The sequence below is a fragment of the Rhinoderma darwinii genome, chromosome 10 (assembly GCF_050947455.1).
Source record: "Rhinoderma darwinii isolate aRhiDar2 chromosome 10, aRhiDar2.hap1, whole genome shotgun sequence".
Classification (NCBI taxonomy): Eukaryota; Metazoa; Chordata; class Amphibia; order Anura; family Rhinodermatidae; genus Rhinoderma; species Rhinoderma darwinii.
In genome coordinates, this window is record NC_134696.1 from 40851285 (window position 1) to 40878917 (window position 27633).

Consider the following 27633-nt stretch of genomic DNA (forward strand, 5'->3'; position numbering starts at 1 on the left):
CTTCAATGGGTGCGTGATGCGCGAAAAACGCCCAAAGAACGGACATGTCGTGACTTTTACGCAGCGGACCAACGCTGCGTAAAAATCGCGCACCTGTCTGCACGGCCCCATAGACTAATATAGGTCTGTGCGACGCCCGTGAAAATCACGCGAGTTGCACGGACGTATATTGCGTTCGTCTGAATAAGCCCTCAGGGTGAGATATAGCACTTACCAGTAAACTGCATCAGCGTTTGTCTCTCTGCCTCAGGAGGGAGGAAGGAAAGGAGGCTGATAAGTGGCATTTTTCTCTAATAAGATCTATACAGTTAAAGAGGCTCTGTCACGAGATTTTGCAACCCCTATCTCTGCTATTGCAGCAGATCGGCGCTGCAATGTAGATAACAGTAACGTTTTTATTTTTAAAAAACGAGCATTTTTGGCCAAGTTATGACCATTTTCGTATTTATGCAAATGAGGCTTGCAAAAGTACAACTGGGCGTGTTGAAAAGTAAAAGTACAACTGGGCGTGTATTATGTGCGTACATCGGGGCGTGTTTACTACTTTTACTAGCTGGGCGTTCTGATGAGAAGTATCATCCACTTCTCTTCAGAACGCCCAGCTTCTGGCAGTGCAGATCTGTGACGTCACTCACAGGTCCTGCATCGTGTCAGACGAGCGAGGACACATCGACACCAGAGGCTACAGATGATTCTGCAGCAGCATCGGTGTTTGCAGGTAAGTCGATGTAGCTACTTACCTGCAAATGCTGATGCTGCTGCAGAATCAACTGTAGCCTCTGGTGCCGATGTGGCTGACACGATGCAGGACCTGTGAGTGACGTCACAGATCTGCACTGCCAGAAGCTGGGCGTTCTGAAGAGAAGTGGATGATACTTCTCGTCAGAACGCCCAGCTAGTAAAAGTAGTAAACACGCCCCGATGTACGCACATAATACACGCCCAGTTGTACTTTTACTTTTCAACACGCCCAGTTGTACTTTTGCAAGCCTCATTTGCATAAATACGAAAATGGTCATAACTTGGCCAAAAATGCTCGTTTTTTAAAAATAAAAACGTTACTGTAATCTACATTGCAGCGCCGATCTGCTGCAATAGCAGATAGGGCCTGCAAAATCTGGTGACAGAGCCTCTTTAAGTCACATTATTATGTCCACCAACTAATATCCAGAGTAACCGCCGTGTGCAGCACGGACAGCAGCTAGACGAGCTGGGAGTGACTTAATAAGTCTAAAGTAGGAGGTGGTCAGAATAATGTGACTGTGTATTACAAAGTTGCTTATATTCGCTTGTATTATTGACTTATAAAAAAGTTTGTTTGAAAGTTAGTGACCATTTAAGGTTTGGATAACTCTACAGAAAAAGGTCTTACTACAAAAATTTTGTGTAGCTCTAGCCTCACAACAACATACTAAGGTGGTCATTGAGAACAATAATGTTTCCACCTGTCTGGAGGGTGTAACTCCAAATATCCAAAATTCAGGGGGAACAGTTCTCCTGTTCATTAACAGCAAGCAGGGATCTTGGAAATTGTGAGGTATTGAAACAAAAAGGGGGACATTTATTAAAACTGGTACAAAGCAAATGGTAGGTAGTTGCTCATAACAACCAATCAGATTTTCAATCAAAGGCTCTTTTAAAATGGAAAGCAGACCTGTCTGTTTTAGTAAATAATTGAATTCCCCATGAAATAACAATTCTGGAGCATCTTTTCTTAGCATTTCATGTGCCGTTTCCCTGTTATTCCTCTTAGAAATGTATGAATAAATTGACAGCTGGGTGTTACCAGTTGGGGGTGTGTCTCTACACAGACTGACACTGTCCAATCAGTGCTGACAGAGTGAGACTGTGTAGGGACACGCCCCTTTGGCAAGGGGATTGGTAACACCCTGTTGTCAATTTATTTATACATTTCTAGGAGGAACAACAAAGGAGTGGCACAATGCAAAGGTCTAATACAATATGTTCCAGAATTTTTATTTTATGAGGAATACAAGTATTTACTAAAATAGACATGTCCAGAAAGCTGACAAGTCCTCTTTAAAGAGTAACCGCGCTTTTCCCAAAACTTTTGATATGTCAGAGACAGTTTTTTTACAAGTCTTGATCAGTGGGGGTCCGGGTGCTTAGACCCCCACCGTCACTGAAGCGAAGGTACAGAAGCCCTCAGCTAAGCTCACTCACATTCTGCTGTTATTGCCGCTACTCGTTAGGCTAAAGACTGGTTCACATAGAACATCTATGAGCCTGGCATCTAGGTTTTTAGAAATTACCTACAGTACAGAAAAATAAATGTATAAAAGAGGTTGTTTTTTTCTCTTCCCTAAGCCAACTCTCCTTTTTTTAATGTACCCTATTCCCTCCCCCTTTTTCCCTTTCAAAATCTACAAATAAAGAATTTTTTTTTTAATATTCATTTTTATTCGTGTAGTAAAGCTAAATTAAATCCTCCAGTACAGTTTATAGATATTTCTGCATAACGAGAATGTGAACCAGAGGAAGAGAAAACATAATGTATCTATCTATCTATCTAATGTATCTATCTATCTATCTATCTATCTATCTATCTATCTATCTATCTATCTATCTATCTATCTATCTATCTATCTATCTCATATCTATCTATCTATCTATCTATCTATCTATCTATCTATCTATCTATCTATCTATCTATCTATCTATCTATCTATCTATGCCATTTGCAGGTAAAAGACTTGAGAAAGGCTCTGATGTTTATATGAGCCGAAATGTCGCATTGGGATTGTATTTATACCATAAATACTAATTGCATTTTACCCTAGAAGGGATTGCTGTCGTTTTGGAACATTTTTCTGTACTGCATTTTGAGCTTGGGATGTGCTAGAATTAAAGGGTAACTAAACATTCAACAAACTTCTGACATGTCAAAAGTTTTGATTGGTGGGGGTCCGAGCACTGAGACCCCCACGAATCGTTTTTCAAAATAAAAACCACTGTTGTTATCTACATTACAGCGCCGATCACATTATGTAGGAGATAGGGCACTTATAATCTGGTGACAGAGCCTCTTTAAATCTATCCCGTGCTCTCGCTCTCACCAATTCCATGGAAGCCAACCCTGGATGGTCTATCCATTTGCCCCGCTGCTTCTCAAATTTACTTAGAGCCTTTTGTTTAAAGTATACCCCTTTCTCCAGCAGTATTGTTGTGTTAATGGAGCGTGTTCATTCCGTTAAGGAAGGAGGAGTTACTTGTACCCAATATTTAGCAATTTGTTTTCTTGTATGGTAGAGGATTTTTTCTATTGCCATTTTCTCCATCTGTGTTTCTTCTAACTCCCCCTCACATCCCAACAGCCCCACTCTTGACAATCCTGGAACCCTAACTCCATATACCTTCTCTATCAGAGCCATCACCTCTCTATCAGAGCCATCACCTCTCCCCAGAACTCCTCCAGTTTATGACAGGTCCAGAACATGTGGCTTTGTTCTGCCACCTTTTCTGAGAATCTTGGACATTTGGCATCCCCTCGTAGGCCCATGTGCAACAAAACTTCTGGGGTTCCGTAGAGCCTGTGTAGCAAACATAGTTTGGACTTTCTCTGCATCACTTTTAAGGATAAGACTCCAGGTGATGCCAGGGCCTCACCCCACTGTTCTATATCTAGAGGCCCAACATCCATTGCCCACTTTGTCTTGACTACTTCCATCTGATCTCCCAATAACCCTGATATGATGTCTTGATATACTAGGGATATCAGCCCCATGGTAACACTAGCCCGGAGTACTCCATTCAGGGTCCCAATCTTGAGGTCGACTGTTCGTGTTTGAGCCTGGGCCGCATGTCTCAGTTGGAGATATGGAGAAAACAGAACATTCTGTAACCCAAACTCTTCCTTTTTCTCTTCAAAGGATTTAAAGACTCCATCCTGATATAGCTGCCAAATATATTGTATCCCTTTTTTCTCCTAAGTTTGAAACCCTTCCAGTTGGTGAAGTTCTGACAAATAGGGATTGTCCCAGATTGGCATATAGTTAGTACAAGTTAGTATCCCTAGTAGTTGTTTGCGTAGCCACCATACTTTATGTAGGAGTTGGTTTTCCCGTTTTTAAAAGCTGTAAAATGTCTTTCATGTCCCTTCAAATTATCCATGTATAATCTTTGACCCCTTAATGACCAGGCTTGAAAATGCCTTAAATGCTATGTACATCTTTGAAATTTTTTAAATAAAAATGCCTATCGATGTGCAACTTTCAAAATATATTTTTTATTAAAAATGTTTTTTCATTTTTGGGATACAGCTGCTTTGTATACTGTATACAGAGCAGCTGTGTCGTGCGCTAAGACCTGAGTCCGTCAGATCCGCGGGACTGACGGGTTCAGTGTCAGCGGGTCCTGCATGTCTCGGACACGCAGGATCCACCTGTATTCTATCACATCTAAGTTATAAACTTAGATGCGATCGATAGCAGCTTGATCCTGCGTATCAGAGACACAGACAGGACCCGCTGACACTGAACTTGTCAGTCCCGCTGACCTGACGGATACAGGTTTCAGCGCTCGATGCAGCTGTTCTGTATACAGTATACAAAGCAACTGTATCTCAAAAAGAAAATGTCTGTCAGGGTGATTGGTGCAACTTTCAAAATACTTTTTATTAAAAGTTATTTTTTAATAAAAAGTATTTTGAAAGTTGCATCAATCACCCTGACAGACATTTTTATTAAAAAAAAAAAAAAAAAAACATTTTAAAGGTGTACACAGCCTTTAATGAGCAGCTACATTTCTTAGTTTTTGCCTTTATTTGTATTTTTTTCTGCGCGGTTTGGGTAGGGGGGGGGGGGTAGAAGAAAATGTACTGTATAAGTTATATAATTAATTTTTGCGGCGTGAATATAGGAAAAACCTATTTTTGACATTGGTTTTTTTTTCCATTTATTTCACGCTAAATAACCTGTTAAATTAATTATTCCATTTAATATGGTTGTGTAGATACCCAATATGTGTAGGTCTTTGTTTTTTATGTGATGTAGGGGCAATAAAATATATTTTATGCAAAATAATGACTTTTTTTGGGGAAATTTTTTAAATTTCTTTTATTTGTTACATTTTCTTTTAATTCCATGAAGGGATAACTTTATTTGCGACGTTATTTATTTATTAATAGCATACTCCTGTATGCTAATACATTACACTGTGTCACTATGACATAGGCTGCTGTTAGGGCAACACATAGTGGACTCTAACAGCAGGCATACGGAGCAGACAGTCCTGGGGTCCTTTCTAGGACCCCAGGGCTGACTGCAGAGGGTTCCCCCAGTCTTGACCCTTTCACCGGGTTTCCAGTGACACAATCAAAGAGGGGAGTCCCCTTAGATCATGTGGTCACGGACCGCGTCAATCAGAGGGTTAAACAACTGGGGTCGGAATGTTTTCCTATCCCAGCTGTTCTAAAAAGGCTTCTCTAAGTACAGGAGTGGTAAGTTACACCTTCTAGAGAATAAGTGCTAACAGGAGCGCTCATCAGCCTCTTCTACAGCAACGCCAAAAGACTTTGCTGTAGAGCGGGGACCTGCACCGCCTGCCGTCAAATGACAGTGGGCAGTCGGGAAGGGGTTAACAAACTGTTTTAGTTCTCTTACTACGATGCTCTTTAAACATTTCTTAGTAGTTTATGGTGAATTTACCAAAATCTTTCTTTTCTAGAGGCTATAATGTCTGCTTCCATCCACTATCCACTGAGTTTATACTGCATTGCCTAATACCAAAAGTAAGTGCATTCACTATAAATATTTTTACCAGGGGGAAGTGCAATCCCCCAACTCCACAGAACATAGTTAATAACAGTAATAACAGGTTCATAGTTATCAGATACCTCATTTTTTTTTAATTTATTTTTTTACAAAGGGTGCTTGGGAAAAAGTTATGCTGAGTATTATCTTATCATAAATTCAGGCTTTCTGTCTACAGTTTTCATAAGCATCTCCTCCTAGAGGGAAAATAAAGACTTAAAAAGGAATGGTTCGTGCTTTGTGTACTGTAAGCCACGAATCCTACATATTTATATTTCAGCAGGGGAGGCCATATAATGAATGCGAGGGACAAAAAAAATACCATAATAATAATAATGTCTAATTTACTGCGTTATTCCATTCAGATCTATGGAAGAATTACAGATTGCATGTCTGTGAATAGAGTGTTTAGGTGCATAACTACCACGGTAGCAGATATAGCAAATTCTATAGGACCCGGTAGCTGAAGGGGCTCATCTCCACTTTTAAAGGACTATTCCCATCTTATGCATTTCCATAGAATAGTTAAATGTCCCCTCTGGGAACCTGACCTTTCGGGAAAATGGAGTCCTGAGCAAGCATCGCAAGTGTAGCCATCTTTCCATTGATTTCAAAGGTGAAAAGCGTGCCAAAAGCAGATTTGAATCGCCAAACGAAGTTCCAAAATTTTCGCAAAAGTTGAGGGTTCCAGAGGCGGGACCCACACCTATAAAGCATTTATGACAGAACCACAGAATATGCCAGAAATACATTAGATGGAATACCCGTTTAAAGTGCCAGAGTTGAAAGGCAGTAAAAGGAAACACGAAAAAAAAGGATCGAGGTCAGATTTCCTGACAAGTCCCCATTCTAGTTTTTGCTATGAGCTCTATAATGACTTGTTATGGCCCTGAAAAGATATGTTACCCTTTATTAGGAAAAGCTAATGAGATCTTTTTTCTTAATATTCTGTTTTTTTGTTTTTTTTTAAACTATGTGTAGACTAAATGCACGGTTTCTATTTGTTTCCGTTCTGTAAGGTTCCTTTTTTTGCAGAAACTATATAAGTAGTCGACTGCGCTATTGATTAGAAACCTTACAGAACGGAGACAAACGGAAACCATTAGCAACAGAAGCATTATCATTGAAATCAATGGTAAAGCAAATAAAAGCTATAGTTTGCCTTTCTGTTGATGGGTTCCTCTGACGGAAAAGTCTGATAGAAGCATCAACTGAAACTAAACGCTGATGTGAACCCAGCCTAAGGGTGGAAATTTCACGTGCAACACCAGTATTGCATTGAAAGCAAACCAGGCAGCTGCCCAGATTCTACAACCCCTATGGGACTTTTTACTATGAACTCATATAGGAGCACTCTACTCCATTCCACTCCACTGACAATTAAAGGGGTTGTCGATGATTAGATAAACATGGGTGCTTTCTTCCAAAAAATGCACCACACCTGCCCATGGCTTGTCTGGTTTTGCAGCTCCGCTTTATTGAAGTGAAGGGGCCGATCTGCAATACCACACAACCTGTGGACAGGTTTGGTGCAGTTTTTGGAAGAGCGCAGCCATGTTTTTCTGATCATTGACAAACCCTTTAATATTATGAGCCGATCAGTCTATTAGCTGTGTTAGGTAACTTAACCAAATATAGAAGTTGTCGAGGATCCAAAGGTTTCACTGGCGGGAAGGCAATAAGCACACACAGGGTGGTGTACAATAGAGTCTGGGCTTTCCCCTTTCTAAGGCCCCATGCACACAACTGTACTTTTCATCTGTAATCAAGGATGAAAATTACGGATGACATTCTGGACTCATTTATTTCTATAGGCCACCTTTCTGTATATTTATGGATGTGTGTCCGTGCCGTAAAAATGATCCGCAACATATAGAACGTGACCTATTCTTGTCCGCAATTGCGGCACGGATTCGCCCATAGAAGTCTATGGGCGCTACTGCAATTGCAGACGGCTATGGAAGTGCATCCGTATTTGCGGACAGTAAAAACCATTACGGTCATAGGCCTCATGCACACGACCGTAGCCGTGTGCACGGCCGTGATTTTCGGGTCGGCCGGCTGCGGACTGTCAGCGGACTGTCAGCCGCAGGCCGCCCGCACATGCACATGGCCGCGGCCATTGTTTTCAATGAGCCCGGACCGCAGAACCGGGCCGTAATAAGACATGCCCGTTCTTTCTGCGGTCCGGGCTCCCGGGCCGTGCACGGACCGCAAAAACTATGGTCGTCTGCACGGCGCCATAGAAAAGAATGGGGCCGCAATTCTCCCGTGGATTTTCGGGGGAATTGCGGCCGCAAAAACACGGTCGTGTGCATGAGGCCTTATTGTTTATTTATAGTTCACTGTCTATCAAGAAATCAAGGACATCATCTCATTATCCAATAGCAAAACACAATAGAAACACGTTTAGTTACATATTACCCATTAAGCATCTTGTGTTTGCTCAGCTAACTTTGCATGTCAGGAATTTAAATGTCCAGAGAGCTTTACGATTCACCTTTCCCATTCTCTTTTGCAAAAAATTGTGTGTTTTTTTTTCACAAAAATGGCACAATGTTGACTCAATTACAAAGGGATTTGCAACTGGGGTGAAAATTTGGATAAGAACTAAGGTAGGGCAAACATAACGCAAATGATCAATTTTGTACGTTTACCCTTTGGACATTACCTCTATATAATTATGCCCTCCGTTTCTTTCGTTTTAAATTACAGAGAAAACAAAGTTACAAATAATGTAAAAATTTGAAAGAGACAGCATGACAATACAAGTTTAATCTCTCATTTCTAGAAGTTTGGAGCAAAGCAAAACCCCAGGGTAACGTACTGTATGTAAAAAAAACCAGAAACCTTTTCTAGAATTTCCAGAATCCCCCTCAGTACAGTCCAGTGAACCAGTGAAAAAGTATTTACCACTTACAGATGTCTCCCGTTATTGTACATTTGTTTCTAAGCTAAGACACAAAGCACAACACAAACACACCGGTTTTTAATTATTACTGCATATATACTGTGTGTATATATATATATATATATATATATATATATATATATTATATATGTACACACACACACACACACATCTATGCGTTACTAACACCTACTGTATATCACCCATGTGATAAGTAACTGTCCCCTACTGGTATATTCAGTGATCTCATAGCTGTCTATCTAGAACGTGGAATATATATTGGCAACAGTTGAATAATAGAGATGAATCTTTTAAAGGTTAACTAAGAACAACTTGTGGAAAGGACGGGCAAACATGGATAACCATCTCCAGTACAGAATATTGCTATCATAGGCTCCTCTGAGAGATGTGCAGAGATATGTGGATTCCTAAAGAGGAGGAAGTCATAGAGCGATTATAATATCTGCTTTAACCACGGTAAAGTCTCTGACGTACATGCAGTGCCAATAAATCACTAGAGCTTTGTAATTATAGAAACACAAAGTCTTATTCAGACTAGTGTACTGCAACTATACTTAACTGCCAGTTGTCAGGATGTAACAACTGGAACCCACACAGTTCTACTAAACCAAACTTACAGCATTATAGATCCCTATTGTACTGTAAGGCTGGTTCAGTGGAACTGTAAAGAGTCCTGAGGTTACATCACGAATATGGACAGTTAAATACGGATACGGTACACCCATCTGAATGAGGCTTTAGGTGTTTCTAGTCATTGTTTAGGCCAGGCTTTAGAATTTCCTTTAGTAAGCTTTTTGTTTTTTTGTCAATACTATACATGGTCCAGTATTACTGAACTGTTTCCTACAGAATTTATTCAGGATTTTGATCATTATTCATGACAACTAAGAACTCATCAGATGCCGAATACACGTTACTGTCACATGATAATGATCAATAACTGAGTAACATTTGTCACAATGTCACACTGAATGGGTTCAGGTCTTTAATAGAAGAGCGCTATACAGCACTGCATACCTACTGCATTGAGCTCTCCTCTCCCCTGCTCATCCTCTCACTGTGTATAAGCTGCGGCTCTCCCTCTTCTTCAGATATATAGGGCTGGGCTCTCCCTCTAGAAAGACATGTACTGGGGGGCAATTGTAAAGCTACTTCTAGAGAAGAGGCAGCGGTAGTGAAACAGAACGATCTGCCTATACAAGATATGACAGGGAGGGGGAGGAGCTGCAGTAGAAAAGACACGCCCCCTCAGCTGCCTGAAGAAAATCTAGCAGAGCAATGGAGCAATGAATGGGGAGATCTCTGGATCCATGTAAGATACAATGATGGTTCTAGCTTTGTTAGAAAGAGATTGTCATGACCTATGTTCTGTCTTATTATTATTATTATTATTTGCATTAATCCCTTTAATGAGACATGTTTATTTGCGATAAAGTCCATTACAGTAGTGCATTGTTATGCACTAACTTGGGACATATAGTAGATGATAAGAATAATCATAATAACTTTTAACACTTCTTTTTTAACATTTCTTGCTTTACAGAAGGGTGCAAATAGTCTGACTACAATACATTATATTCTGCCAGAGACACTAACGTTTGTGGCTTCAGACACACATGACAGAACAGTGACGCCCGAGTCCCGTCTGTTGTGTTTTATACAAGCTATATACTTCCTGGGTTAAATAAAGAAGAAGTATTTTAATATATAATAAAATGGCTCAATTTCTCTGCCTATGCCACTTTATACGCTGATATCTGTACATACCTTCCATTTTATGCACTTAGGTATAGTTTAAATGTGGCATCTTTTATAGCATTTTCACTGCAGTGTTAAATTGGACTAAAGATAATGCACTTTTCTGCTCAGATTCAGCTCTGCTGACGCCAGCCGCATATAATTACAACTGATTTCCCATCTCAACTGCCTATAAAAAACCTCTGTGTGCAAAACTATTACTCACTGACGTACTCTCTCTCTACAAAAATCAATGCCAGGTGTATTTCAAGAACACTTGGTAGCAATATAGCTCAGTGATGCCAAGCTGCAATAATTGGGTGGCAAGCCCAGCTAGTTCAACGGATTTAAACATATCAACAAGCCTCATGGCATGAAGGTGAATGAAACGCTAAACATCATTAAATATATTCCTTAGTCCTCCATGGTGGTCCACCAGCCTTACATTTCTCACCCAGTGTAAAATACACTAAATGTCTAACTGACATACTGGGACTGACACCAAATGTGCTGGTTCTGTTCAGGTTTTTAGTAACTTGGAAAACACAACTCTCTGCAAAAAAGGAGATTTAGATAGCCTGAGCCTTACCATTCTGTGTCCCCTTTCTCAGGGGTGTAGCTAGGGGGAGGCGGACAGGCAGGGCATGTGCCACAGGCGCAACGTGGAGAAGATAGGGGAGGCGGGCGTCAGGGGCACCTCTTGGAGAAAAATCCCTGGCCAGACGCTCTGGCCGGGGATTCTGCTCCTGGAGAAGCCCCTGATGTCATTATTTATATATGGATAGTGACGTCAGGGGATCCTCCAGGGAGCCCCAATGGCGCTATCTACAGGGGGGTCTGTGTCAGTATCTAGAAGGGGGGCTGCGTGGCAGTATCTAGAAAGCTGTTCATTATGCCACCATATAGTCTCATTAGCCTCAGTTATACAATCGGTTTTAGTCAGGCGCTGACCTCTTTAATGTATTTTCTTTTAATTTATTGTTATGTTAACTACCTTATAGAACTATATTGCTTGTAAAATGTACAAAAGTTTTTTTTTGCTCGAGTTACATAAAAAAAAGTGAAAAAAAAATGACATCTCATTGATTTGTAGAGAAAGCAAACCTGAGGAGGGGGAAGGAGATGTCGGGAAAGAAGTTGGTGTTGGTGCGCCAAAATGAATCTTTGCCCCGGCCGCTGGAGAACCTAGCTACGCCTCTGCACTGCGCCTCCAGCAGCACATGCAGTCCTTATAGGTCTATATTACGAATCCAAAGTATGAAGCCTCCTTGCGATACCATATTCCATGAAGCAAGGCCAGCTAATATTGATCTAGGGCCCAAGGCAGATGTGATAGTTCCATTATCGAACCGCCATGACACTTCTAATTTGGGTTAATGTATAATTGAGGTGTGCTTATCTCTTGCATTTATTTACTTTGTTCAGGCCCAGCACTTAAACTTTAAGGAGTGCTCTAACTAATCACTCCGGCTGTAGGCCCTTGGGCACTCCCCTAATGTCTGAATGGTTATTCCCCCCTGCCTAGAAGAAATGCTCTAGACGAGAATAAGGGCCCTTTTACACGGGCCAACAAGTGTTCACAGAACGCTCGTTCCCGATCATTGCCCTGTGTAAACAGGGCAACGATCAGCCGATGAACGAGCAAACGCTTGTTCATCAGCCAATCATACTGTTTCGTCAGCCTAAAATCAGCACATCTCCCTGTGTAAACAGGGAGACGTGCTGCCGACAGTATAGAAATGTATGGGGACGAGCGATCGGAGTAACGCACGCTAATCCCCATACAAAGCTCCTTGTGAAAATCAATGAATGAGATGTCCCGTTGATCGTCACTCATTTACATGGCCAAAATGGGCCAGTGTAAAAGGACCTTTACTCCTTAATACGGTATGTGTTTGAACATGCCAAGACTTCAATATGGAATGTGAGAAGATGCCTCCATGTGCCTCCAGAGGTACAGTATATAACAGTCTATGGCTGCCATGTTGCGGATACGCACTAGATGGATAAATAATATAACACTGTGTCACGAACACCACTCCTGGCACACGTGACTTGGATGCTACTGTAAAGGGGAACTCCGCTTGTCCACTCTCACTATTACACACACCTATCGCAACAGGCTAATAAGGAGATAAAGCGCACCCCAAAACCAGTTCACACATCCACACAAAACGCTGCCACCACTTGCCGTATTAGGCCGACAAGAGCCTCCTCCTGGTAACGCACACGTTCACCCAGGCACACACTGAATCTAAATAGCATTCAACAGATTATGCTTTTCCTCTTCGAAGTTGTGGGTAGGTTTAGAGCAGCAAGGAACAAACTTATTAATTTTAAGGTTTAATATACGAAAGTACAGTGCTTACAAAAAAGGTTACAAAAATGATGTAAATAAAATGACATACGTATAAGCAAAACAGTTACAAAATAAAAGGGAATAAAGCAAAGAATAACAGACCTCTTACGTATTGGATAGGTTAGAGATCCCGCTGAGGAGAACAGCTTGAACGTGGACAGAACTGCAATGTGGTCGCATCTCCTGTGGTCTGACACTGTGTATTTCTTGGTATGCCACTATAAAGGGTCCAAACAAGACCCCTCACCCCTCCTCCTGGTCAGGTGGAAGGAGGATGGCTAATTACATGCAAAACAGGCAAAGTTGTCGGACAAACTTCTAATCGGTCACAACTCTTTATATGAATCTCGTAGCGAGATACCATGTCCGACAAGTTCCCGGGCATATTTTAACCAACCCTGGCATACCAAACATGACTATGAAATATTAATAATTGTAACCAACATTCAGTTCTGGGGTTTCTCATGGCCGAGAATCCCTGCGCTTGAGACCCAAGGAGCGTCTGAGGTCCTGGATCATATACACCTAGCTGGGTTATATACAATATGAATTATGACAGGGGGGGGCTTTGAAGGATTATATTTCTTTTGTCCCATACAGCCATTTCTGTAGACATGTGGGTACTGGAGTCTCTCTTTCTGGCTTCCAAAGTATTGATTAGATTAGCACCCATGGTGTGATGGGAGCCCCACAGAGACAAAGTTGGTCCTTGTGTTGTCATGCAAACTAATTTGATTATGTCTCTGGAAAAGGACATCCTGATTATCCCCCCCACCGTCAGGGACATTTACCTGATGCATGGGTTTTAAAACATAACTCATGACACCTCTCCCTTTTATAGATGGCATGGGAGATTTATTCACAACCTGAAAATAAGGAATATTACATCCCCCAAGGACTGGTTTATCACACCTCCCCCTTTATGATGTGCCCTGGGAAATTGACTTACAGGTCATTTCCCAAGCACATCCCCTTGGCGGGATAACCCATCTGCGTTCCCATGTTCACTTCCCTTCTTATGCTGGATCGTAAAGTCATACTGCTGTAGAGCTAGGCTCCACCGCAGTAATTTGCCATTATCACCCGCTACCCTGTGTAACCAGCTAAGAGGGTTGTGATCGGTCACTACCGTGAAATTACGCCCATAAAGGTAGGGTTGCAACTTCTGCAGGGCCCACACTATGGCTAAGCACTCTTTCTCTACGGTGGCGTATGCCACCTCCCTGGGCAGAAGCTTCCTGCTTAAATACATAACTGGATGTTCTTCTCCCCTTGAATTTATCTGGCTGAGAACCGCACCCAGGCCATAGGCACTGGCATCAGTCTGGACCACGAACCTTCGGGTGAAATCTGGGGCTTGCAACACTGGAGAACTGGCAAGGGCAGCTTTCAGCGTGGCAAGAGAGTTCTCACAGGTGGCTGTCCAATTCACTATCTGAGGCAGCTTCTTCTTGGTTAGTTCAGTCAGGGGCCTCGCTAGGGCACTATAGTTAGGTACAAATTTGCGGTAGTACCCAGCGGTACCCAAAAAGGACATCACATGTTTTTTCGTTGTTGGGGTGGGCCAGGCTGTGATTGCATCTACCTTCCCGGGCTCTGGTTTCAGAGTCCCCCCACCCACTCTGTGTCCTAGGTATTGCACCTCCGTCATGCCTATCTGACACTTTCCGGGCTTGATAGTCAGGCCTGCGGTTTGGACCCGCCTGAGCACCTGCGACAGGTGCGACAGGTGTTCTTCCCATGTGGAGCTGAACACGGCAATGTCATCCAGGTAAGCTACTGCAAACCCTTCAAGTCCCTCAAGCAGCTGATTCACCAAGCGCTGGAAAGTGGCAGGTGCGTTTTTCATGCCAAAGGGCATCACCCTGGATTCATACAATCCGAAAGGTGTAATGAAAGCAGACCGTTCCTGCGCTTCTATGGACATGGGAATCTGCCAATATCCTCGACTCAAATCCATAACGGTTAGGTATTGAGCGCTGGCTAACTGATCCAGTAACTCATCTATGCGGGGCATCGGATATGCATCAGAAACCGTGATGGCATTTAATCTCCTATAGTCTACACAGAACCGAGTTGCCCGGTCTTTTTTGGGGATAAGGACTACAGGGGAGGCCCATGAACTCTGCGATTTTCGAATTACGCCCAGATCCAACATTTCATCTATCTCCCGTTTAATATCTGCCCGCACCTCTAAGGAAACCCGGCAGGGGGGTTGTCTGATAGGAAGATGCTCCCCAGTGTCCACATGGTGGACTGCCAGCTGGGTTCTCCCCGGTTTCCCAGTGAAAGTGGCTAGAAAGGGATGTAATACCCCACGCAGCTGGGACATCTGGTTCGCAGATAGCTTCGGGCTAATCTGGGCATCCTCAATGGACCCAACCTCTTTCGCGGTAGCGACTAGATCTAGAAGGGCATCACTTTCCCCTTCCTCTGGCCAACTGCACACTGGCAGGGCGCATGCTTCCCGGTCATAATGGGCCTTCATCATGTTGACATGAAAAACCTTCTGCTTTTTCCTCACATGATCTATGGTCACCACATAATTTACATTATTTAGGCGTTGGTGAATGGTATAGGGGCCTTCCCACGCGGCTTGTAATTTATTTTGAGTCATGGGGACTAACACCCATACTTTCTGGCCCACTTCATAAACTCTTTCTCTCGCATTGCGGTCATACCATTGCTTTTGGCTGGCTTGGGCCTGCACCATGTTCTCCCTTACCAACCCGGTCAGGGTTTGCATCTTATCCCGGAACCTCATGACATACTCTATGACTGATACCTCTGGAGTAACCAATTCTCCTTCCCAGGATTCTCTTATCAGATCTAGGGGGCCCCGTACTCGTCTTCCATACAGCAGCTCAAAGGGGGAGAACCCCGTTGAGGCCTGCGGTACCTCTCGGTAAGCAAACAACAGGTGGGGGAGATACCGCTCCCAGTCGCGCCCCTGGGACTCGACCAACATCTTGAGCATTTGTTTGAGGGTCCCATTAAATCGTTCACACAGACCATTAGTCTGTGGGTGATAGGGACTGGCTACAAGGTGTTGCACCTGCATTTTCTTACAGAGGCACTGCATCAGGTTGGACATAAACTGGGTCCCCTGATCGGTAAGCATCTCCCTGGGAAATCCTACTCGAGCAAATACACTTATCAGGGCATCAGCCACCTTGTCGGCCCGAATGGAGGATAACGCTATGGCTTCTGGGTATCGAGTAGCATAATCTACCACCGTTAAGATAAAGCGTTTCCCAGAACTGCTGGGTATGGCCAGAGGCCCAATGATATCCACAGCGATTCTCTGGAAGGGCTCATCAATGATTGGCAAAGGGGCTAATGGGGCTTTCGGGATATGTCCCGACTTCCCCACCCTTTGGCATGTCACACAAGAACGGCAGTAGTTTGCTATGTCAGTTCCCATTTTAGGCCAATAAAAGTTATGAGCAAGCCTGGCTTTTGTCTTCTGTACCCCTAAATGTCCAGCTAAGGGGATCTCATGGGCAACCCTCATTAATTGTTCACGAAACTGGTGGGGTACTATGAGCTGTTGCTCTGTTAACCATGCCTGTTGGTGATCACAGGGAATAGTCTCCCTATACAGTCTGCCTTGATCCCAGAAGATCCTCTCCTTGTCAGATTCGTCAGGTGTTTTTCCAGCAAGGTCCCTTAGCTTGTCTAAGCTGGCATCATCATGTAAAGCGGCCTGGAACTCTTGGCTCTGGGTGGCTAGGAGGGAAGTAAAAGCGACAGCCTCGCTGGGCTCCTCTGTGGCACTTTCTGGGCTGTTAGCTGGCAGACAGATATCTAAGTTATGGCTATTTTGACTGCGGGTCATGGCTGATATGTAAGTCCGCTTCTGGCTAACTAGGGTCTGGGGGTCATTCTGAGTATATACCATATTACCGTTATCAGGACATATCTCTAGAGCATTACTGGTTATATGGCTATTACCGATTAATTTAGTAGCATCCCCCAATAGTATGGCATTACATGGTTCCACATGGTCACATAGCACATTAACATCATTAGACAGTTCTACATGGCAGGGTTCAGAAAGATCAAGAGGGGAACATATTACCTTATCATCAACATCACACATTTCAACAGAGCTTGCGGGGTCATCAGCAACATCTGATGCAACATACTGAGATACTAACCGTCCCAGGTCAGTACCTAATAAGACATTCGTGGGAATATTTTCAGACACCCCCACTTCTTTTAACCCCCTCCCTGTACCCCAATCAAGGTACACCCGTGCCATGGGCAAAGCGGGGTGGACTCCCCCAATCCCTGTGACAGTCAGGGTTTTTCCAGGAATAATGTCCTCCATAGACACAAGTTCAGGACGGACCAGAGTCATCTCAGCGCCGGTGTCTCTCAGCCCCACAGTGACGGTATTGCCCACAGTAACCGACTGTAGATTGTCACTGGGTTTCCCCTGAATCCCACCCACACACAAAACAGCTGGAGAGGACCCAGGTGGCTTGGGCAGGGGGGCATTCTTCTTTTTCTCAGGGCAGGTAGTGCTGAGGTGGCCCAATTTGTTACACACAAAACACCTGCGGGAATCAAATGCAGGCCTGGTGGGGGGAACAGGGCCAGGACCCCCTGAGGGTCGGTTGGCAAAAGAAAATGTGTTTGTAGTTGGCTTACCCCCTTTCCAGTTGGCAATAGAAGGTTTCCGCACTGCTGGTTCCCGGTTGGCAAGATAGGCATCCGCAATGTGTGCTGCCTGGGCCGCATCCTTGGGCTCTCGGTCCAATACAAACTGTCGCACTTCCACAGGGCAAATGTGCAGCAATTGATCTTTAATAATCAGATCCTCCAGGCCCTCAAAGGTAGTGATGGAAAACCCTCGGATCCACTGCTGGAGGTTGATTCTCAGGCCATCTACCACATCCGAGTAGCTGTCATTAGGTCCACGTTGTAAAGTCCGGAATCTTTTGCGGTACACCTCTGGGGTGAGGTTATATTTCCGGATCAAAGCTTGTTTGATGGCATCATAATCCCCATCCTGGTCTAGGGGAAGAGCTGCAAACACTTCCAAGGCTTTGCCTTTTAACCCTGGGGTTAGGTACCTGGCCCATTGCTCACTGGGTAACTGGTACTGTCTGCAAGCCTTTTCAAATCCTCTTAGGAAAGTGTCCAGGTCCCCATCCTTTTCCATAACAGGAAAGTGCTCCAGACGGGGTTTAAAGGTGGTTATTGTATCCCTGGACTCTCTGTTCTGTGGTGTAGAAGTGTGCAATTGGAGTCGTGCTAACTCCAGCTGGTACTCTCGCTCCGCCTGGCGCTCTGCCTGGCGCTCTGCCGCCTCTCGCTCTGCTTGGCGCTCCGCAAACTCTCGCTCTGCTTGGCGTTCTTGTAAAATAAGCTGCATACGCATTTGGGGGTCACATTCACTCATCTGTTGAAGAATTAGGGGCAAACAAGAGTCCATTCCACTCCGAGAACTGCTGCTGCTGGCACCCTCTGGGTCTGCCAGTTCCGGAGCCATATCCATTGCTTGATCCCCATGTGCTGTATAGGTCCCTGGCTCAGATACCACATGGCGTTGGTGCTTGGCATCATCCTCTACCAACGCCCGGATCAGCATTTCTTTTGTTTTGTCAGTCCCATCCAGACCTCTCTGCTCACAAAGGCTGATCAAAATGGCTTTGTCTTGCTTCTTGTAAGTAGCTGCCATCTTAGCAGTTACTTGCCAAATAAAAATAGAAAAGAAAAACAAGAAGGGAGGGGAACTGTATGCAAGTATGTCTTAATTAATAAAAAAAAAAATAAATAAGCACTGAGTTTGTCCTTATAGACCGGTGAGCTCCTCGCAAGGATTCTGCCAGTCCTTAAGTGCAAGGGTTAATTACTTAATCCAGGCACTTAATGCTCTAATAAAAAATAAAATGATCCCACCGCTGCCACCACTCTGTCACGAACACCACTCCTGGCACACGTGACTTGGATGCTACTGTAAAGGGGAACTCCGCTTGTCCACTCTCACTATTACACACACCTATCGCAACAGGCTAATAAGGAGATAAAGCGCACCCCAAAACCAGTTCACACATCCACACAAAACGCTGCCACCACTTGCCGTATTAGGCCGACAAGAGCCTCCTCCTGGTAACGCACACGTTCACCCAGGCACACACTGAATCTAAATAGCATTCAACAGATTATGCTTTTCCTCTTCGAAGTTGTGGGTAGGTTTAGAGCAGCAAGGAACAAACTTATTAATTTTAAGGTTTAATATACGAAAGTACAGTGCTTACAAAAAAGGTTACAAAAATGATGTAAATAAAATGACATACGTATAAGCAAAACAGTTACAAAATAAAAGGGAATAAAGCAAAGAATAACAGACCTCTTACGTATTGGATAGGTTAGAGATCCCGCTGAGGAGAACAGCTTGAATGTGGACAGAACTGCAATGTGGTCGCATCTCCTGTGGTCTGACCCTGTGTATTTCTTGGTATGCCACTATAAAGGGTCCAAACAAGACCCCTCACCCCTCCTCCTGGTCAGGTGGAAGGAGGATGGCTAATTACATGCAAAACAGGCAAAGTTGTCGGACAAACTTCTAATCGGTCACAACTCTTTATATGAATCTCGTAGCGAGATACCATGTCCGACAAGTTCCCGGGCATATTTTAACCAACCCTGGCATACCAAACATGACTATGAAATATTAATAATTGTAACCAACATTCAGTTCTGGGGTTTCTCATGGCCGAGAATCCCTGCGCTTGAGACCCAAGGAGCGTCTGAGGTCCTGGATCATATACACCTAGCTGGGTTATATACAATATGAATTATGACAGGGGGGGCTTTGAAGGATTATATTTCTTTTGTCCCATACAGCCATTTCTGTAGACATGTGGGTACTGGAGTCTCTCTGTCTGGCTTCCAAAGTATTGATTAGATTAGCACCCATGGTGTGATGGGAGCCCCACAGAGACAAAGTTGGTCCTTGTGTTGTCATGCAAACTAATTTGATTATGTCTCTGGAAAAGGACATCCTGATTATCCCCCCCACCGTCAGGGACATTTACCTGATGCATGGGTTTTAAAACATAACTCATGACACCTCTCCCTTTTATAGATGGCATGGGAGATTTATTCACAACCTGAAAATAAGGAATATTACATCCCCCAAGGACTGGTTTATCACACACTGTATGAGCTCTTAATATCAATGCATAATGTAGTAGTGATAAGTGAAGAGAAATGCATGTCGTAGTAAAGTGCTAGGAATGCAGAAGGGAACACTAGGTTTCTATAGAACAGCCCAATGTTTGTAGGTTTGAGCTCGCTGTATCATTTCTATAACTGAAGGCAACCCCCCATTTATCCAATATATAGTGGCCCATCCTGACAATATTTACCTTCCTTGATCCTGGACTCCTCTTCAGGAGCTGTTGCTCTGGGTTCTGACACTTTCCAGCTTTAGGAGAGCATGTGCAGCGGCGGCAGCTGAAGAAGAGCCAGGGAGCAAGAAGGAGGGTAAGAATATTAGAGTCTGGGTTCATCTTTGTGGTCTGGTGTGGGTTCTAAATTTACACAGGGGTCTGGTCTGGGGTCTGAATTAATTAATGGATCTGGTGTCTGAATTTATTTGTGTTGCTACAGAGGCTGGGGATATCTGCAGAAGCGAAGGATGTCTGGAAACTCTACAGTTATCAAGAGGAGTCGTCATAGCGGTCTGGGCTGAATGAAGAAGAAAAAGGAGAACAATTCCAATCAGAAAAGATGTCAACAGTAAGTCACTGGATTTATTTTTAGCTGTGGAACTACAGCTGCAGCACAAAGCAATACATTTAGCTTCATGCAATCTTGTGGTCTGCAGCTGTCACTCGAATTAAAATCAATCAGTAGTGCTACTGATCAACCAGTCTCTTTATAGCCCCGACCTACTTGACAACTTGGTTATACTATGCTCCTTGTCAATAGGATGTATACTGAGCCAGTTTGATGCCGTCAGTGATGATTGGGTAGCGTCAGAGTGTGTAGGGACATAACATTTTGACAAGGTTTTGTTTGTTATGTGTTTTGCCCGTGACTACGTCTGATCAGTAAATCATTACTTTTACACAGGCAGAGCTGTAGAAGAAAGAATGTTACTCTGGATAACAGTTTTGCTTTATATGCTGTTCGGAATATGTGCTGACAACCCATATGAGCACTGAACGCACCCCCGCGTCGTCCAGGATTCTTTGTCATTTAGCCTGTTTTCAGATATGTAAAGTTTGCAGGATACACATAGGGTGGATTTACAAGTAACAGTAGAAGGTGCTCACCATGAAGCAGAATCTTCTCCACAGAGTAGAACTCTGAAGACTTCACACAAGAGGAGATCCCTGAACATACATTTCTAGCTACAGTATTTTTCTTAAGGGAGATGCATTTATTTTCACAGAATTCTGAATGTCATGCCCATGGCTGCTGGCCGTCAGGCTCACTCGCCCCCTGACAGCCGCAGCCATGGATCTGCGAGCGCTGGCCCCAGTCGCCTCCTCAGGAGACACCAACGCTCACTTCCGCTCACCTTAGCCGGGTCCCGTAGGGTGTGCACGCACGCTTGTGCCCGCTCTTAAAGGGACAGCGCGTGCACCGGACCTTAATGTTTAATTAGCCCATGAGCACCCTGGACTATAAGAAGGGCCCAGCCCCTTCCTCACATGCCTGAGCATTGTTGTCGTACCCCAAGTTTGTCTATGCAAACGGTCTCCTAGTGTCTTTCAGTTCCCAGTGTTTCCCATACCTGTATCCTGTATCCCGTGCTATCCTGGTCAAGTGCCGTGCTGAGCTGTAGTCATGCTGTGCTGAATACCACGCCTGTCCTGCTACACCACGCCTGACGTCTGCCTGCTGCCTAGTCCCAGCCGAGCCTGCCTTGCTACTGTCCGAGCTGCCACAGGTACCCTATACGAACTATAGCCTGTTACCTGCGCCCTGTTGGCCAGCTTCCATACCGTCAAGGTGGTACAGCGCAGTGGGTCCACGAACCCAACGTGACACTGAAGTCTCAAGTAGAAACAAAACTATGTAAAACAAAAACAGAAAAATAAGAAAATTGCCTTGACTGTAAAAACCTAGACATTAGAAATTCACATGAACTATACATAGCAATTTTATGACTTTGTCCGTGGGTGTACTAATAAATGGGGATAATTACAACTAAGTAGATTTTTCTTCTCCCCTCAATAAAATTATATGATATTTTGAGAAAATTGTTACTGGAAGGCAAATCTATCAGAAAAATGGATGCAGATAGAGAAAGCATAGCTGTCAGTCATTCCGCGGACAATCATAACCCACATTCTATCATGAGCAAGATGCAGAGCAATGACCACTGGGCCCCTACGGTCACATACGGATTGGACAGAGGTGTGTGTTATATATGACAATTACATCCAAAAATACATATTTTATTACACGATTCCCCCTGTAACAATGGGATGTCTCATACATTTGTTTTGCATGCATTCAATTATGAATGGAATTATGAATTAGTGACTAATGTAATTTCATAGTAAGTCTGGTATAACACATCAACAATTATTAATCTGCTATGAAATACGACAATAACCTGATTTCAAATACAATGAGATCACTTCTTCATTACCCACAATGCACCAGCATTACATGATGTATTACAATATACCTGTGAGGCAATTAGTTATTTTCTTTTTCACAGATGATGTGAGACACCCAGTGGTGACTTATGGTATTGCATGTAGTATCCCAGGTGCCTACAAGGGAGATTAATATGGGCAGGTGTATACACAGTTTTGACATACGCATTATCTCTATAGTGCAACCTTTAACCACAGCGCTGTAAACAGATTGTATTAACCCCTTAATGACAGGCCAGGTTTTTTCATTTTCGTTTTCGTTTTTTCCTCCCCGCCTTCCAAAAGCCATAGTTTTTTTTTACTTTTTCATTGAATTAGCCATATGAGGACTTGTTTTTTGCAGGACAAGTTGTAGTTTTTCATGGCACCATTTATTGTACCGAATAATGTGCTGGGAAGCTGAAATAAATTATTTGTGGGGTGAAATGGGCAAAACAAACAACGATTACGCCATTTTTGGGAGGGTTTTGTTTTTACAGCGTCCATGAGGCGGTACAAACTTCATGTTCACCTTATTCTACAGGTTGATAAATTTACAGCGATACCAAATTTATGTTTTTTTTAAATGTTTTACCACTTTTAGAAAGAATATTATTTGCTAAAAAAGTTAATGTTTTTCGTTGGCATATTCTGAGAGCCATAATTTTTTTTTGTTCCCGTCAATTTAGCGATGTGAGAGCTTATATTTTGCGGATCGACACCACCCGATCGCATTGTGGGGAGGCTGATGGCGCGTCTGAGGGGCCCCCTGATTCTAAGAATTTAAATGCCGTGGTCGCGATTGACTGTGGCATTTAAGGTGTTAAACGGGGGCGAAATCAAAGTGATCTTTGATTCCGTCCATTGCAGTGAGGTGTCGGCTCTATTACATAGCCATCACCCACTGAGTATGGAGCACGCTCAGTCCGTGAGCTCGCTACATACTTCCCCTTAAGGGTATGTGCACACGCTAACTGCATTTACGGCTGAAATTACGGAGCTGTTTTCAGGTGAAAACAGCTCCTACATTTCAGACGTAATTGCTCGCCTTTTGCGAGGCGTCAATTACGGCCGTAATTTGGAGCTGTTCTTCATTGGATTCAATGAAAAACGGCTCCAATTAAGTCCAAAGAAGTGTCCTGCACTTCTTTGACGAGGCTGTTATTTTACGCGCCGTCTTTTGACAGCGACGCGTAAATTACAGGTCGTCGGCACAGTACATCGGCAAACCCATTCAAATGAATGGGCAGATGTTTGCTGACGTATTGGAGCTGTATTTTCAGGCGTAAATCTAGGCATAATACGTCTCATTTACGCCTGAAAATAGGTTGTGTGAACCCAGCCTAACGGCTACCACAATACAATTATGGTGATACCAAATTTTTTATGTTTTACCACTTTTACAAATACCATTTTGGGGGGAGCTAAGGTGACAAAGAAACAGCGATGCCGTTTTTTTTTGTTTTTTTTACAGTGTCCACCGTGCGAGTTAAATAACATTATATACGGACGTGGTGATACCCATTATGATTTTTTTTTTTTACATTACTTTAGGGGAAAACTGGGAAGGGGGTTTTTTTAACTGTTTATATTTTTTTGTACGTCAGAAAAAAACATTTACTTTTATTATTAGTCCCTCTAGGGAACTTGAATAAGCAATTGTTGGATCGATTGCATAATATACTGCAATACTTGTGTAAATGTATTACAGTACATTGTGTTCTTGATGGGCTATAAGAGCACACAGATGGCAGACCTGGGGGCCTTCATTAGGCTTCCAGGCTGCCATGACGACCATGGCAGATGGGCTGACGGGCCGTCGGAAGGGGGCGTTTCCCCTCTAATGGCTCAGATGCCACGGTCGCTACTGACACCCGCTGAGTATGGAGTGGGCCTAGCCCATGTGCCTGTTCCATACTCCCCTTTGGCGGCTGTCACGTACAGTAATGTCACACGTTGCCAAGGGATAAAATAATATAATAGGCAATAGTATACATTTTATCAGAATCTCTTCTTCAGCCTGGGGTGCAGTCTGATAATAACCTTTAGGCCTCATTTACACGAGCGTGTGCGTTTTGCGCGCAAAAACAACGCTGCGTATTGCGCGCGTTGGCATTGCATTTGCACTGAGTATACGCAGCGTTGCTGCATTTTAAACGCGCGCACGTCCAGCGTCTGCAACGCGCGTAAAAAACGCAGAGGTGATTAATGCGAGGCCAGCCTACAAATAGACCTGCTGGCCCAACCCCTGCTTGCTGGGAAAAGCAGGTTTTGCACCTTAATTTCCGACTCTGCTGAAACCCCAGTGTGTGTTTCTCCATTGAAGTTGTAATTGGCTTTGCACGGCACACTTATGCCTTCTCAATCGCTGGCACGTGTGCTTCTTGCCTGGATGATCTTGCGTCGTTTTGGGGAGCGTCGACCCATGCTGCAGCACCAGACGCGTGGAAGATGTCGCATTTGGGTTCATCCACTTGTGGCCCAACGTACGACGAAAGGCCATTTCCATACCCTGTATGAGGACTTACGCCGGCATCCAGACAAATTTAGAGCGTTCTGCCGCATGTCTGTGGGCACATTTGACCTTCTGCTTGAGCAGATTCGCTCTGGTATCACCAACAAGAACACCAACATGAGACGCTGCATTTCACCTGAGGAACGTCTTCTTGTGACCTTGAGGTATGTGTGCTGTTGCTATTGCTTAGTCAATGACGCTGTCTGCTTTACCAGCCCCCCCCCCTAACATGTGTTGTGGCTTTCTTTTTCTTTCTCTTTGATTTCTAGATTTCTGGCCACAGCCAATAGTTATCATTCGTTACATTTTGAATTTCTTTTGGGAGTGACCACCATTTCGTTCATTGTCACATCCAACTGTGTCGTGTTGTGGCAGAGGTTAAAGACCACGATCATGCCTCAGCCCACGACAGAACAGTGGCTAAGAATTTCAGAGGGATTTCTTAGAGCAAGTGAATTTCCAAATTGCATTGGTGCCCTAGACGGCAAACACATTCGTGTGAAAAAGCCCCCACGCAGTGGCTCGCAATACTATAACTACAAGCAGTTTTTTTCCATGGTATTGTTGGCCTTGGCGGACACAAATTATTGTTTCACTATTGTTGACATCGGCTTGTTTGGAAGCTCGGCAGATGCCCGCGTATTCCGTTCATCAAGAATGGGGAAGCGACTCGTGAATAATCGACTGGCGGTGCCGGAACCTTCCATCCTCCCTGGCTCAAGCGGACCCCCAATCCCGTATGTCATCGTGGCGGATGAGGGGTTTGCCCTGACAAGGCAAGTCATGCGTCCTTTTGCAAGAAGGGGCTTGGATGACCGTCGGCGCATGTTCAATCTCCGCCTAGGCCGAGCTCGTCGATGTGTGGAATGTGCCTTTGGCATTATGTCGAACAGGTGGCGTGTCTTTCTGACGATAATGCAATTGTCCATGCAGAATGTGACACGTGTTATACAAGCGTGTGTCGTTCTGCATAACTTCTGCCGCATTAATGATGCTACCTTTGATGCAGAATATATCCTAACACATGCAGGCACCAGCGACAATGCCCCGGTTATTCCTCTCGGCCGATCTCTCTCATCCGGCCTTCGAGTGCGGGATACTTTGGCGGCATATTTCGAGTGCCCATCAGGAGCCGCACCGTGGGGGCGTGATGACCTTTGAAGGGTTGTCTGTTTTTTGGAGGCTTCATTACACACGTCACAAGTGGCCAGTGTTTTATTCAGTTTTTTGGGTTCGTGTTGGGTTAGGGACTCGCAAAACATGAGGACCCTTGACGCGGGTTGCGAGCTTACATCTGTCGGGGTTTGATCAGGACATTTCGAAACATGCTTTCTGGAGATAGAATTATGGTCGGCCAAAAGTTAGGCGAGTCCAATTGCGAGTGTACTTAGTGTGCTTCGGGTCCCATGACAGCACCCAAACGTTCTCATCTGTTGCAAACAATGTCAAACCCCGATAGATGAACTAAAACCTCATAACACGTGTACATGCATTGGGGGCAAAGGCCAGAAGTGTGTGAGGGTATAGACAAAATAAATGTGGGGCAAAGATTGTGTTGAGGGGTGTGAAATAAAAACAACATGCAATCAAAACAATGAACATCCATGTTTTTTATGTGTTCGTATTTCACACTACCGAAACATGGTGTGGACAGTAAAAACCAAAGACATTGTAATAAAAAGAACACCAACATGGTGTAACAAACATTATAGGACGAGTTGCCATCCCGTACAACAAATTGGCCGGCCAACTTTCAGGACACCAACACACTCACATGTGTTGGTAGTGGTGGCCCGGGGAGGAATACGCGGGCATTTCAGCACCACTATGCTGGACCTGGAGCTGCGGAGGTTGTTCCTCGCCAGCATAGTGGTGCTGATGTTGTCCATGGTACGTTGGGGCAGGGAAGGGGGGAGCCATAGGGCGCATATAGGGGTGCGGCCGTGCCATCTGGGTGGCTTGATGGTAGGGTGGCGGCAATTGGTGCGTGGTGGCCGGCATGGCAAATCCGCGCCACTGCTCTATGGCCGTGAAGCAGTGGTTTGGATTGTGGGGGGGTGTGGAGGCGTCGATCAAGGTTATGATCGACGCTTGTAGCCGGGCCATGCGATCCATAGGGACCAGGCGGAGTAGGGGAACTATACCGCGGGCAAAGAAGTCCTGGCCGTCCTCATCCGCGGCTCGGCTCAGAAATTCCAACATCCGGCTATCCACTTGGACACCGGCGGAGGGCTGTGGAGCACGGTGCCGGCGAGTTGTGGTACGCAGGGGGCGCTCCTCAACCGGAGAGGCGACGGCCCGTGCAGACTGGACAGGGGCGGGGTCCAGGGGTGTCGGCTCCGGGCTAGGGGGCAGGACATGGGCAGCAGGAGGTTGCGGAAGACTCGCCGATGTCCGTGTCCTCAGCTGTGTCCTCCAAATTGTCGGTGGTTCTAGAATGGGAAAACAGCGTTAGAACACAATATAGAACAATGCCCACAACAACACGATGGCAAACAGGACATGGGCGAACACACATTAGACACATGCAAAAGCACAATCTCTTACGTCCGCATCTCCATAATGTCCTTCAAGAACATCAATTGTTTTGTATAGATGTAGGGGCGCTTACGCGAGCCCCCATCTCCGCTGCGTCCCTTTTCCCCCATTTCTCTCCTGAATTGGTCACGGCAGCTCCGCCACCGTGTTTTTATATCTTGGCCTGTTGG